Source organism: Lepus europaeus, chromosome 5 (assembly GCF_033115175.1).
Source record: "Lepus europaeus isolate LE1 chromosome 5, mLepTim1.pri, whole genome shotgun sequence".
Lineage (NCBI taxonomy): Eukaryota > Metazoa > Chordata > Mammalia > Lagomorpha > Leporidae > Lepus > Lepus europaeus.
Window position 1 is genome coordinate 83,228,237 of NC_084831.1, and position 14,400 is coordinate 83,242,636.

At 41.0% G+C, this 14,400-nt stretch overlaps 1 protein-coding gene across 1 annotated transcript in view; it reads left to right on the forward strand.

Annotated features, from left to right (window-relative positions):
• LRRC8B (leucine rich repeat containing 8 VRAC subunit B) overlaps positions 1–14,400 on the forward strand; it is an 84,722-nt gene that overhangs the window by 32,700 nt on the left and 37,622 nt on the right. The gene's annotated exons all lie outside the window — the stretch shown is intronic.

Sequence of the window (14,400 nt, forward strand, 5' to 3'; positions counted from 1 at the left end):
CCTGCACTAAGCATTAACCTTAGGAGTGGCGACTTTGGATGGTTGCAAGAACACACTATTTGATGTCTGAATTATGGAACCAAGTTCTTGCTTACTGGCTCTGTGTCTTTGGCAATATATTTTTTACTCTCTGGGCTAGAGTCCTTATTTTAAAGTCCTATGCATGGTTTAAGTTACTATGTGAAAAAAGAATGCCCATATATTTACACTTCAAAGCATTATTCTGATGTTCTGAGTTGTTCAACTATAATGTTTAATCATTGGTCATCTGTTTTCCTATTCTGTGTTCATTTCCCAACCGCTTCCCTTTTGTGGTTATTTGAAGGGTAGATATAAGATGACATATACTTTCTAGTTCTATTCAGCCCATCCATAACAAATAAATTCTCCCAGTCAAGAAAATCCCGTAAATGCAACCAACCATAAAGTATCAGGCTACCATGTGAAAGTGTGGTATGCGATTAAGTGAGTGAGGGAGTGCCAGGAGGGAAAGTGTGCCCAGAGAAAAGGTGACTGAGATGGGGAGTGGCCTGCCTGAAAACTGACTTGTTTGATGGTTCCATAGACACACTCCGAATTAGACCCCAAGAAGGCTCTTTAGCCTGTGAACACAACGGCAGTTAGTGAGTTAGCCCACTTTCCTAGGTGGGACACTGTTCTTGGAACAGAATAAGTTCTCATGTGTATATTGAATTCACTAACCACGTGATTTGAATGTCATATGCATGTTTATTCACACAGACATGCCAGTGTTATTTGTGCGTCACTGTTTAATAATCCTGCCCCTTACCTTTAAAATCGCATTCTTATACATAAGCAATAGTGTGTCTGCTTTGTCTGCAGAGTGTCAATCATGTAACATTTGCATTGTGTGACAGGGGCCACTGATCACTTGTGGAAGTCATGGGTAGTTGAGAAACTACCTACTTATTTATTTAGATTGCAAAAAAGGTGTTCCTTTGAAGTGTTACAGTGTATGTGATATAAATTTACTCAAATCCTGCTTCAAATTAAAAATAAGAATAATGAACAATAATCAGTAAATGAGAATGTGTTTTTATTTTTTACTTGAATGTCTTCCAGGCCTCTGCCACATTCAACCTCCTTGGAACAAGGGAAGTGCTAATGGAGGCAAAGAATTGATGATTCCACTTAGAGTCCCTCTTAGAAGCAAAACTAAACTGTAGCAAGTTTGTTTGATGACAGTATTTTTGGACAATAAGAATAACCATTTGGTACTTACAACTTTTAATCTGTCTAGGTAACTGATTCTTGTTCAATCTTGTTCAACTAATCAGAAGTAAAATATAGTTCCTGTTTTTAGAGAGTTTATCATTCACAGAACAATACAGAATATGACAGTAACCCAAGCCAGACAGTGAGGAGAAATGAGATTTGCCTGTTACCTAAGAAAGGCAAGTCTTTAAAGGTTGTAGGAGTAAACTCACAGGCAGGAAGCTGGTGGCTGGGCCCTGCGCTCCATTGGCCAGGCAGGTTAGGTGAGTGCTCTAGTTTCAGGAGGGCTTGGCAGGTCACATGAAATCACATTTGCATAGATGATTGGGGAAATCACCAAGCAACACATTGAAGACACACGCTTTTTGAAATTCCTCTTATTACTGCTTTGGTTAAAGTGATGTTTCCAAGTGAATGGGCTTTAAAATGAAATATTAATAATGCCTCTGTTAATTCCAAGTGCCTTCTTTCATTTTACTAGGATTTCGCAACGTGATCCTATTTGGTTTCACTTCCTGATTTGTCCCCTCAAGCCTGTAGCTTGGGAAATAGGTTAATAAAGTGTTTATGAGGGGAGGATATTGTTACACAATGGTTGAAAGCATTTTGGTTTGATTTGGACTTAGTTCATGTAATAACTTTTACAGAAATAAAATCTCTAGAAACTAAACTGTAAGTTTAAAAAACAAAACAAAACCTTTTGGCGCTGAAATTAAATCACCTTGTGAAATCACCTCCACTCCAGAACTGTTTGTTTACTTACCAGTTGTGAAACAAATGAAACATTGCTCTGTAATTAGAGTAGTTGTAATTTGATTTTAAACAGTTTCACTTGCATTGTGAGTGCCTACTGATTTTTCTAGGGGTTAAGGGCCCAGTGTATATCCAAGCTGTTGGTTTACTTATAACTATGCTTAACATGCCCAATTATGTAACTGGCATTCTTTTTTGTGAATGTTTTAAATGAGTGTTCTTGTGTGTTATATAGCATTGCACAAAATATTTGGTTATTTAATTCTAACAGAGTAATCACACACCATACAGTCTAAAGAACACTGTTCAAATCCATTTCTCTTTCAGAAAAGTCAGTTATGACTTTCAGGAAAAGCCTGCTTCCTCAAAATCTAATTGCTTTGTCCAGTTGCATCATTTTACTGGCTAATCTGAAAGTTTAATTTTTTTAAAGTACGACTATTTTTCTACTTGGAATTTTAATTTTGAGGTCCACTTGCGTTTTGCTTCTCAAGATAACCAGATATATATCCCCATATAAAATTAGGCTTCCTGCTCTCCAACTACTTCCTGTGAATCGTTCCAGATGCTTACAAATTATTCCCCAACATATAAAAATATGTCCCTAAATGTATTTTTCCATAATTCCCTGGGTCAGATACCATAAGTGACTTCCTACTTCATAGATGATCAAGTCTTTTCTGCTCATAAAATTATTTGACTATTCAAGCACAATTTTTACATGCAAAGCAATTTCTTGTGTATATTGTGTTCTAAACCTGAGGTATGTTTGAAAAATTCTATCCGGATATTTGAGTCTTTATTTACTATTTGACATTAATCTAATTTCTTTTTTTTTTATTTAATGCATATAAATTTCCAAAGTACAGCTTATGGATTACAATGGCTTTCCCCCCCATAACTTCCCTCCCACCTACAATCCTCCCCTTTCTGGCTCCCTTTCCCCTTCGATTCACATCAAGATTCATTTTCAATTATCTTTATATACAGAAAATCAATTTAGTATATATTAAGTAAAGATTTCAACAGTTTGCACCCACAAAGAAACACAAAGTGAAAAATACTGTTTGAGTACTAGTTATAGCATTAAATCACAATGTACAGCACATTAAGGACAGAGATCCTACATGAGGAGTAAGTGCACAGTGACTCCTGTTGTTGACTTAACAATTCGACACTCTTGTTTATAGCATCAGTAATCACCCTAGGCTCTGGTCATGAGTTGCCAAAGCTATGGAAGCCTTTTGAGTTCACCGACTCTTATCATATTTAGACAAGGTCATAGTCAAAGTGGAAGTTCTCTCCTCCCTTCAGCGAAAGGTACCTCCTTCTTTAATGACCTGTTCTTTCCACTGGGATCTCACTCACGGAGATCTTTCATTTAGGTTTTTTTTTTTTCTTTTCTTTTCTCTCTCTTTTTTTTTTTTTTTGCCAGAGTGTCTTGGCTTTTCATGCCTGAAATACTCTCATGGGCTTTTCAGCCAGATCCAAATGCCTTAAGGGCTGATTCTGAGGCTGGAGTGCTGTTTAGGACATCCGTCATTCTATGGGTCTGCTGTGTATCCCACTTCCCATGTTGGATCGTTCTCTCCCTTTTTTATTCTATCAGTTAGTATTAGCAAACACTAGTCTTGTTTATGTGATCCCTTTGATTCTTAGTCCTATCATTATGATCAATTGTGAACAGAAATTGATCAAATGGACTAGTGAGATGGCATTGGTACATGCAACCCATGCTCATTGCCATCATTTCTATCTCAAACATTCCCCTTCATTATATCTCCAACATTCATACTCATGGGTATTCATAAGCTCTCGATTAACCTTGGCTTTTTTTCATTTGTTTCTCTGTTCCTCCACATAAAATAGTATATGCCCTATTGTTAACTTCTCTTCCTTCTATACAAATCCTGTACACATTTGTTGGTCCAGCTCCTAACTCCTGTGTAGTGAACTATTTCTTTAAGTGCAACTGTATGATTCATTTTTTCAATCTTTTTCTGTTTGTGCCTTCTTTCACCAAAACATAAGCTCCTTTTCAGGGTTGAGTCAGTCTTTGACACTTTCCTGTCCCCTCCGTGAGCTGGGACAGTGCTTTATACCTAGTAGGAGCCTGTTCACGAGTGTTGAGTCCACCTGGTTTCGGAGTGCGAATTGTAATGTTCCTCTTAGACCTCCTCCCAGGGGCCCGTCTCTGGCTTTGGCAAGCTGGTGAGAAGTAAGTTCTCTTCATTTCTCCCTTTGTTCAACTAACAGTGACTAAGTTGTTGCCTTCCTCAAATGGATAAGACTGTAATGAAAACAGATGGTGTTGTCAAATATAAATAGGAAAATATTTCTTGTGTAGGGGTGAGGGGGAGAAAAAAAGAGACAGGAAAAAAAACATGCCATCAGCTTTTTTGGCACAATTTTTCCATCTTTCAAATTTGGTTGCTAAGAAATAACCATAGATTCACATTCTGTGCATAAAGGAGAAACTTAGCTCACTGGCAGGAGGCTGTGCCAGCTGAGCTGCTGAACTGGTCACTGAGCCATGACAAACCCCACCCTGCTTCAGAAGTCATGTGTTAGTCTTCCAGATACAGAGTGTGGCTTCTGTCTTCTGGAAAACCATCAAAAGTCAAGTTCCCATTGAGAACAGAGTTTCTCCCCTTTGCCAATACCAAGTGAAGCCACAGAATCCTGCTGAGTTCTGACTGGATTGAGTTCTACCTGGATTATTGAATTGCGCCTGGAATGTGGGAATTCTGCCTGATTCCTGTGAGTTATTTGTGGGTTCTTTCAGAAGCCTCCTCTTACTCGAACTTCAGTGTACCCACAGCTGCCGCAGATTACTTGCAATGCCATGACTGAAAGAAATCTCTCTTCCCTGCTAATGGGGATGAATGCTGTCTTTAGTTTCTGCTAAAGGATTCAAGAGCCTTTGCAGGTTGCATGGAATTTGGGAAAGCCAAGGTCATTTAAGATTATGAGAAATTGTGGTTTTCTCAAGCAAGGGGGTCTGATCTTTATCTGCTTAATTAATGTTCAGTCTCAGCTTCTGCCTGCTAAGTACTTGGATATGATGATGAGCACCATATGTGTAGACCAGGCCTCAGAGAATTTATGGTTTAGTGGGAGAGAAATAAACTCTCAATTACTGTAGATGTCTGGTAAGTGCTATGAAAGGGACAGAAAACTACAAGTGGCTACTGCCTGAGCACCATGAGCCAGACTGGGGGTGCTCTTATTTCACTTTTTTCAAATCCCCAGCTGGCATACTTTAAGTGGCCTATTATACATCTGTTACCATAGGTAGATTTGGAGAAGAATCCTCCGCTCAGGTGCTTGTTTTATCACAGTGACAGATTATAAGAGAGGTCCTCTACAAATTCCCTCAGATGCAGATGCTAGATACCATCAGATTCTAGTCTCCCAGGCTCCCTCCCTTGATCTGAAGTGCCATTGCCTTGCTTTAGGATTGCAAATCAACCTCTTACTAAAACAGGCTCACTGAAATTAGTGTGCAATGCAGGTGACTCTACAGGGACCCTTAACACAAGACTCATGAGGTCATCTTTCTCCCCTAGAGACAGCATCTTGACACTTGGTCCTATTTTGAGGGGTTTCTTTTCCAGGAACTCCAGGCCCCAACTGAGAAGTAACTACCACCTACATGTAGCCCCTAGAATGACTGGGGCCCACTTGGCCAGCATGAGAATTCCCAAAAGCTCGCTATGTCCCTGGCCAATTGAAGGAGGACCACAAGGTCTATAGACAGAACACAGACATCTCAGCCCTAACTTCAGTCTGTAAAATGCTTTGCCCCAGTCACTCTGGGAGTACGGAAACTGTGTGGTAGCTGCCGGCTGCCTTGCTCTGAGCTTACTTTCTTGTACCACACTGTTGTCTGTAATTGGCTTGCTGTTCACTGAGTGAGCAGACCCAGTTTTGGGGGAAGGAGGTTCTATAGCAGTTCTTCCAGCCAGTTTTTGAGGAATTCTACAGCAGCTTTACTGGCATTCTGTGCTGGGATCACATGCTTTTACCTAGGGCCCTGGGCCTCCATGCCATTGTGAGTTTTCAGTAGGACTTAAATATTATGGGTTGTCAATGATCTTGCAACACTTGTTGTTTTGTTTCCTTGGGACCAAAGTGGTGTAAATAAAGCTCACTTCCTGGGTTGATTCATTTCCATTTAAAATAATGTCCCAAGATAAAAGGCATCCTGTCTTCAAATCACTTTACCAGCAAAAGAAAAAAAAAAGCTTTGTACTAGTTCCCCTTTATATTTACCATTTCAATGCTTTTATGTTTTCCCACTATTTCTATTACCATTAATGTCATCTCTTAGGCCAGTATGAATGTGTGATAGAGTTGGGGAGGTGCATGCCTGGGTTTCAGCCCCAGCAGGTGGTGCCGAAGGCAGGCCCGGGACTCAGCCTACAACACATTTTCCATACTCCCATTGTGGAAAACCAGCCCCTATTTCTGTCAAGAGTGGGAGCAGTGGAGAAGCGAGCTGAGACTGGACCCAATTGGCAGCCAGGCCTCTGGGGCTTGAGAACAACAGATATGAACATTAAAAATAATAAGCAGTTTGTATGTACTAGAACACAGTTGTAGGGCAGCAGATCAGCAAGTAGAGCAATCTCCCTGTGTACCTGGAGCAATAGCATAGTCATAGCAATCACTGCTGCTGACCAAGATGTAAAGAAAACTTGTGTAAAGATGCCCAGTATCTGTGAGTATAGTCACTGGTGGCATATAGATAGAGCCCGAGGTCTTAAAAACCCAGATTCTTCCCCTTACAGCAGTGGTCTACCCTGTGAATCCATGGCACAGCAGCATCAGGCAGTAAGAGGAGGCCATAACCTAATGCGTGCGGTTGGCAGGTGCCCACAGCAAGCCATAAGGTGCAGTACACTGACTTCCCATTCTAGCCATTCTTGGTGATTGTTGATCACTGTGATAACAGATTACAAAATCCAGTCTGCCCAGCCTTTGCAATCAAACTCCAGCATCCCTGGGAAGGAAATAGCAAGAGCCCATCAAACAGGAAGCAAGCAGGAGAGCACTCTTCCCATCACTCTCCCCATCGCTCTCTCCACCCCCTTCCTGTTGTTAATAACAACAAATCTGGAGGTAATGTGTCTTAGGAAGTTACAGACATGCTATGACCCTACCCCATGCCTCAGTGATGGTTGCTTTCCTTGATTTTAACATCTCATCACATTATTATGTTCCCCTTATCCTCATTATAGTTCCATAGAGAACCTATGCACATGGTTCTCTCATCTACTGTGGCTTTGGATGGGCATTTCTACCCCCACATAACCAGAGAGCAAGAAAATGACCAGGCAATGCTGTAAATGTGAATTTGTTGTTATGCAAGTCTCAGAGAATGATCTGTTTATTTCTTTCATGTAAGTGCCAGCATGTCCGCATATCACTAAGGCCAAGGATTATGACTGCTTTCTTTACATTTTTACTTTTTTTTTTTTTACATTTTTTTTTTTTTGACAGGCAGAGTGGACAGTGATGCCGTTGGTTCACCCTCCAATGGCCGCCGCGGTAGCGCGCTGCGGCCGGCACACCGCGCTGATCCGATGGCAGGAGCCAGGTGCTTCTCCTGGTCTCCCATGGGGTGCAGGGCCCAAGCACTTGGGCCATCCTCCACTGCACTCCCTGGCCACAGCAGAGAGCTGGCCTGGAAGAGGGGCAACCGGGACAGGATCGGTGCCCCGACCGGGACTAGAACCCGGTGTGCCGGCGCCGCAAGGCGGAGGATTAGCCTAGTGAGCTGCGGCGCCGGCCATGACTGCTTTCTTAACCACTTCGCTGCACGCACACACACAGTCTCGCTGCACTATGATCCCCCTATCCTCATCCCTCTGTCTCTTCTTGGTCTCCCCCTCTCCCTTTACAAACTTATTTGACTGCTCTTGATTCTTTTTGTTATACAGATCTCTTAATAAAAGAAGGTTAACAAGAGGGTCAAATGCTTTTTGAAACCATCCAAACTTATTGAATTTTTAAACACATGGGTACTGAAGTGGTTATTTTAGAAAAAGAAAGAAATCTCAGATGTGCGTGTACCTTGATAGTGTCTAGAAGATTTTGAATGTCTTAGCTTCAGATATGCCTATTTATGTAATAATAAAGACCTTAGCCTTTCCTGTAAAAAATTGAGGGATCATATCATCTCTCTCAACAAATTCCTAATTCAAGGTGACAAGACAAATTGATAATTTCTGTTTACTATATTATTTAATATTCACTATAGCAACCTAAAATTATGGACAAAGCAAATTTCAAACATAAAAATCATGTTTTGTATGGTATGTTTTCTAGTACATGAAGATCTACTTTATATTTAATTTGTATAATTGATTTATGTTCATTTTAAATCAGTGAAAACAATTTTCCTATTTTACATTTGTGGTGAAATAGAACATAAACTTACTGTTTTAACCATTTTTTAGTTGACAGTTATGTGGATTAAGTACATACACTTGTTATGCAATCATAATTATGTATTTCAAGACATAACCCCTTGCTTAGGTGACATTGGTCGTATCTCTGACTTGTCTCCAGCATAAATGTTGACAGGGATAACAGACATTGCATCAAAAAGTGTAGATTGCATGAACAGGTTAACCCCTTAAACACTGCTTCACAGTGCATTGTTTTGGCTTCACAACACTTTGTCTTCTCATGTAGTAAATGACTAAGGAACATTACATGTATGTTTCACAGCACTTTATAGTAATTGGAGCATGTAATATATTGCAAATCTGGCATGGAAATCACTGAGCTGGAAAACCAGACTCCCTAGTATCAAGTTTGATTTCTGTTGATAGGATAATACTTTAAAGCCAATCTTTAAAGAATTAGTTTTTATTTTTATCTATTTTTTTAAAGATTTATTTTATTTGAAAGAGTTACAGAGAGAGATAGAGACAGAGAGAGAGGTTTTCCATCTGCTGGTTCAATGCCCAATTGGCTGCAACGGCCAGAGCTGTGCCAATCCGAAGCCAGGAGCCTGGAGCCTCTTCTGGGTCTCCCAGGTGGGTGCAGGGGCCCAAGGACTTGGGCCATCTTCTGCTGCTATCCCAGGCCACAGCAGAGAGCTGGATCGGAAGAGGAGCAGCTGGGACTAGAACCATGACTAGAACTGGCACCCATATTGGATGCTGGCGCTTCAGGCGAGGGCGTTAACCCACTGCACCATAGCATAGGCCCCTAAAGGATTAGTTTTTAGATAAAGCTGCTATTCTGTCAATAGATGACCATTCTTGGGTGCTCACCTTTTGATTTAGAGTTACCTTATTTAATTCTGTAAGCAATTCTTTAACATTAGAGAGAAACCTTTGTTATCACTGTTTTACAGATGGGAGAGTGGTGCTTAGATACCTTATCTAAGATAAAGCACTGGTAAATGATAAAGTTAGAACTCCATGTTAGTCTTTCTGCCCTTGAATCTCACATGCATTCATCAGAGTTTTGGGATAAAATTGATCTAACAAAGTAACAGTTTGAAGGCATGTGTACTCCAGATACTCATAAAGAAGTCATATTTAGGTGATATGGTATTAATTTATTTTAACCACATGTTTATAGATAGGTATGGCAGGAAGAAAAGCCATGTAAAACATGATTTAAAGACAGATTATGTTACTCTCCCGAAATTGTGGACCCACTTCCTGGTGAATTCAATCAAGAAACCCACCAGAAGGAGTTTTCACACAAAGTAATTTATCTGCTGCAAATGAGGAGACCATGGGGAATCATTCCCAAAGGCATGGCTCTGCAAGCAGGGGAAATGAGTATATAAGAGTGGAAGTTCTTAGCATTGCATGCAAGGATGAGTACAAGTCCATGCGGATGCCGTTCAGAAACATGCTCCAACATAGGTTGCACGTTCTGGTGATAAGGCTTATGTTTCTCCCCGGGGCAGAGATCTTGGTATGAAAATGAAATGAAAGGTGTCCTGTGGATACTTTTTGGCCTATCTGTGCAAGCAGGGATTGCTCTTATAGTAGGGTCTGGACCTGTCCAGGGTAGCTGGTGATTACATCTCCCAGGAATGTGACTGAAAACCTGAAAGACAACCTGAAGAACATCAAGTGCATTTAGGGTCTTGAAATAAAAATGAGTCATAGTAAAGACTTTTGAGCTGTTTGATGGCCTTACCTGGTTATAGTTAAACTTGGGTTATTCACCTTGTTAATAAATTGTGGATAACTGTTACCCTGTAAGAGGTTGTGCAAGCTGGATGTGTCCTTGCTTGACTCTCTGTCATGTCAGTCATAATTACCTAATAGGCAGGCTGACTGGAAGAAGCATTTGTTGATTCTAGAACATTGAGCAATGGCTAGGAAAGCAATCTAGTCACATTTTAAAATCATCTCTTTCATTTTCTCTAAAAGATACATTTTAGATTGGAAAAAGGGAGAGGAAAGTCACATTCCATATAAAATTCATTTTTATATAGCTCTTTGGGGAGGCTGTGTAGCAGATGGCTCTTAGTCAGAGCTAGTGTGAATTCTGGGTTTGCTTGTGAGCCTAGATGAGTTTCTTCGTTTCTCAGATCCTCATCTTTCTCACCTTCGGAGTTGAGATCATAATACCACCCCACCAAGTGCACAGTAAATGCTAGCCCTCCCCTTTCCATCTCGCACCACCTATCCCATTCGAGTGGTGTTTGCTGAGAATCTGTTATATGTGAGTTCCTTTCCAGCACACGCAGAGCTCAAAGGCTGAGGCTGGAAGGAATCTAGCTAGATACTTGCAATGCAGTTTAACAGCAGTATAATGGAACTATGTGTGCTTACTAAATGTCAAAGAAGCATGAAGTATGGAATAATTATTTGGGGGACCAGTTGGATAGCAGTGTTCATTTTAAACAATATTTGTGCTTAATGGTTATTTAATACCTGGTGAACATTATATCTTTGTATTTTGTGATTAGAAATTAGCTTGAGCTAAATACTAGGCTGATTTGTAATGCATGGTAATTTGATTTCTGTGTGGATTAAGAGCATATTACAGCAGTTAAACCTTCCTCAGTGATCACTATCAGAAGTTATTAGTTTCATGAGACTCAAAATATCTAAGGACCTGCAATGCTGTCAGCTTGATCATAGCTCACAGGATCATGGATTATAATATTTGTAGAGCACCTAATATGGGCAGTTCTTGAGGAGACAAAAAGGTCCTTGTCCTCCAGAGTTTATGGTCTTGGAGGAAAGCAGACTGAACAATCAGTAGACACAGAGCACACTGATGCACGATATTGTGTGAATGATCATGTGATAATTCCAGGGTCCCAGAATTATTCCTGCTACAAAATACTAAGGTTAACTTGTGCAAACAAATAATTGAGAACTCCCAATTTGATAAGATATTAAGGGCATTTCAGAATGTTGTAGTATTTATCCAGTGGCCCATCACTGATTCAAAATGCCTTGCAGTCATTATAATACAACCAGTCTTGCTGAATTTGACAGCAGTTCTCCACGCAGATTTGTGAGATGTAACTTTGCAAGTTTGAATTTTCCTCATCTCTTTCTGAAAGATGAAGGCTTAGCCTCTGCTTCTGATCTCTGTGCCTGCCATGGGGTGACAAAAATGCCCAAGGTTCTGTCCTCCCTGCTTCCTTTGCCACCCTTCAAGACCCGCCATTCGTATGCACCAGCTATGCTCACAGATCTCTCAGAAAGCCAGGCCTCCACTGTACCCTTGGTTCCTACCTCAGGGGTGAACCTGTTGTTCACACATTAATGATTTACTAAATATTCATGGAGAAAACAGGAATAACACTGGGCTAATCACTTGTTAACTCTGGGCAGGCTAAGGAATTTGTGCCAAGGCTGCTTCAGACTGTTACCCTTTGAATACATGTTCACAACATTTTTTTTTTTTTTTGGACAGGCAGAGTGGACAGTGAGAGAGAGAGAGAGAAAGGTCTTGCTTTTCCGTTGGTTCACCCCACAATGGCCGCTGTGGCCGGTGCACTGCGGCCAGCGCACCGCGCTGATCCGAAGCCTGGAGCCAGGTGCTTCTCCTGGTCTCCCATGCGGGTGCAGGGCCCAAGGACCTGGGCCATCCTCCACTGCACTCCTGGGCCACAGCAGAGAGCTGGCCTGGAAGAGGAGCAGCTGAGACAGAATCTGGTGCCCTGACCGGGACTAGAACCTGGTGTGCCGGTGCCACAGGCGGAAGATTAGCCTATTGAGCCACAGCGCTGGCCCACAACATTTTTAAGAGAAACCAAGTTCTGTATGGGAAAGGGGAGGCAAATAGCCCCTCTAGTTTCTCCTCCTGCCAGTTCCTGGGATTTCAGCTGACCAGAAGGAAATAGTAGTCAGACCTCCGTAATCTCCCTCCAATACATTGAAAGGCTACCACAAAACACATCAAACACCAGAGTTAAGGGAAAGGTTTATTGTCAGGTGGAGGAAACAGGCCAGAGGGAGAAGTTGAGAAAGCAAAAGAGGTTGAGAGAGAGAGCACATGTGTGGGCAGCAGGTCCTGTTACATTTTTGCAGGGGATAAGGAAGTGGGAGCAATGAATCCCATTAGGGTGAGGTTGAACTGACACTTGTGGTTGGGCTGTTTGGTCACCTGACTTCTAGTGAGCTAGGCTGGGCTTAGGACTGAAGCTTACTGTGCAAGATGGTGCCCGAGGCTTAAGATGGTATCACAGAGAAGACCATGCCATTTTACTAACACGCATTGCATACTCTCCTTATGCAGCTCTGGAAAGAGATACTATGATAGATCCTTGGAATATAGATAAATAAGATACTGAGTGCCCTGAACTTGATGCAACAGTTAACATATAATATAAAGCAGTGTTAGAGAAATATGTGTGAATGTTATCCAGAAACACATTTTTTTATTTCAACATGTTATTGAAATTCAGTATACATACCAAGAAATGCACATAGGTATACAGATAAATGAGTGTTTTTGTCCTCTGAGAACACTCGTAACCAATGCCCAAATTAGGAACAAAACATTACTAATACCCCCAAGAGTCCTCACTCTATCTGCCTCTCCATTTCTCTCTTCTCTTTTCTGCTAAATAAGTCTGAAACACGTTTACAGATGAAGGAGCAGTGAATTCAGGCTGTGTCTGGTGGTTTGTGGTACTGGTTGCTTCCCAGTGACCCCAGAGTGGCCCGGATGATGAAATGGAAGTGTCCCTCTTTTCAGTCCATCCATTATTCCGTTTTGAACTTTCTAAACTGATGAAATAGACTTTAATTTTATATGACCTAAAACCTTCAATTTAAGGCATTGCACAAGGCATAGTGAACAAGTATGATCTTGCAGTATTGTTGCTGTAGCTGATCTGCAAAGTGATTTCTCATAACTCCACATTTACCCAAAACAGGTCCTTCGACCAGACATACGTGACTTGTTGCTGGACCTTGCCTCTTAGGATTTCATTTAACTATCACTAAATGATAAGTTTACCCAAACGGACAACATTGTCAGATTCCAAAATTGTGTAGTAGCTCTGTGCTGTGCTAAAGGAGTGTGTTAAGTCACTTTCCACTTCCTGTACCAACTGGAAGGAAAGAAGAGCAACCAGACTTGTCCTGACTCACAGCAAAGGCCTTGGGGCCTCTTGTTTATCAAAAAGCTGAAAGGTATTGTTTCTTAATCTTCAGCCCTCTGGGAGTATTTCCTTATGTGTCCCTCACTGGGAATCTTCTGAAAAAAGCTTGTAAGAAGGGAATTCTAAGTGTTTTGCTTATTTCCAAATCTTCCAGAAAACATCTTTTAGAATATTATCTTGGAATTGACTTTTTAAGTGAAAATTCACATTTCTTGTGTTGTGTCTCTGAGAGAATAGGAAAGCTAGTTTGGCACACGCAGGAGCAGGGCAGGCTGGGAGCACTGCCACCGCCTGTCTCAGCGGCTGAGTGTCAGATCTGCTCGGACAGTCTGTGTCCTCTCTCTTATTCTGCCTAATATGAGTGATTTATTCTGTTCTGAGAAGCATTGCCATCTAGTATCTTCACCTGTGACTCTTCCAGCTTGGTACTTTTGTGTAATCTGATGAAGAAGAGGAAAAGCAGATAGCTTTTGCTATAGTTTCTAAAATTAGTTTGAATGTTTTGATTTTAGCCTGGATAGAAAAACTAGCTATGTGTTATTGTTTCTTTGACTTGACAGCAATGATTTCACCCTGAGATGACAAGTTGTCATTATGGTAGAGTTCTCATTTAGTTTTACATTTACATCTCCTCAGCAAAATATTCCTCAGGTTTAGGTAAATGTTAAGTATTTAAAAAGCAACAAAACGCCTTAATAGGTACACTGGAAAATGTTCATCCAAATTCCAAGAAATACAAAATAAAGCTACAGTAAGATCCTTTTCACATACGCAATTAACAAAGATATTGATGGTTTTTT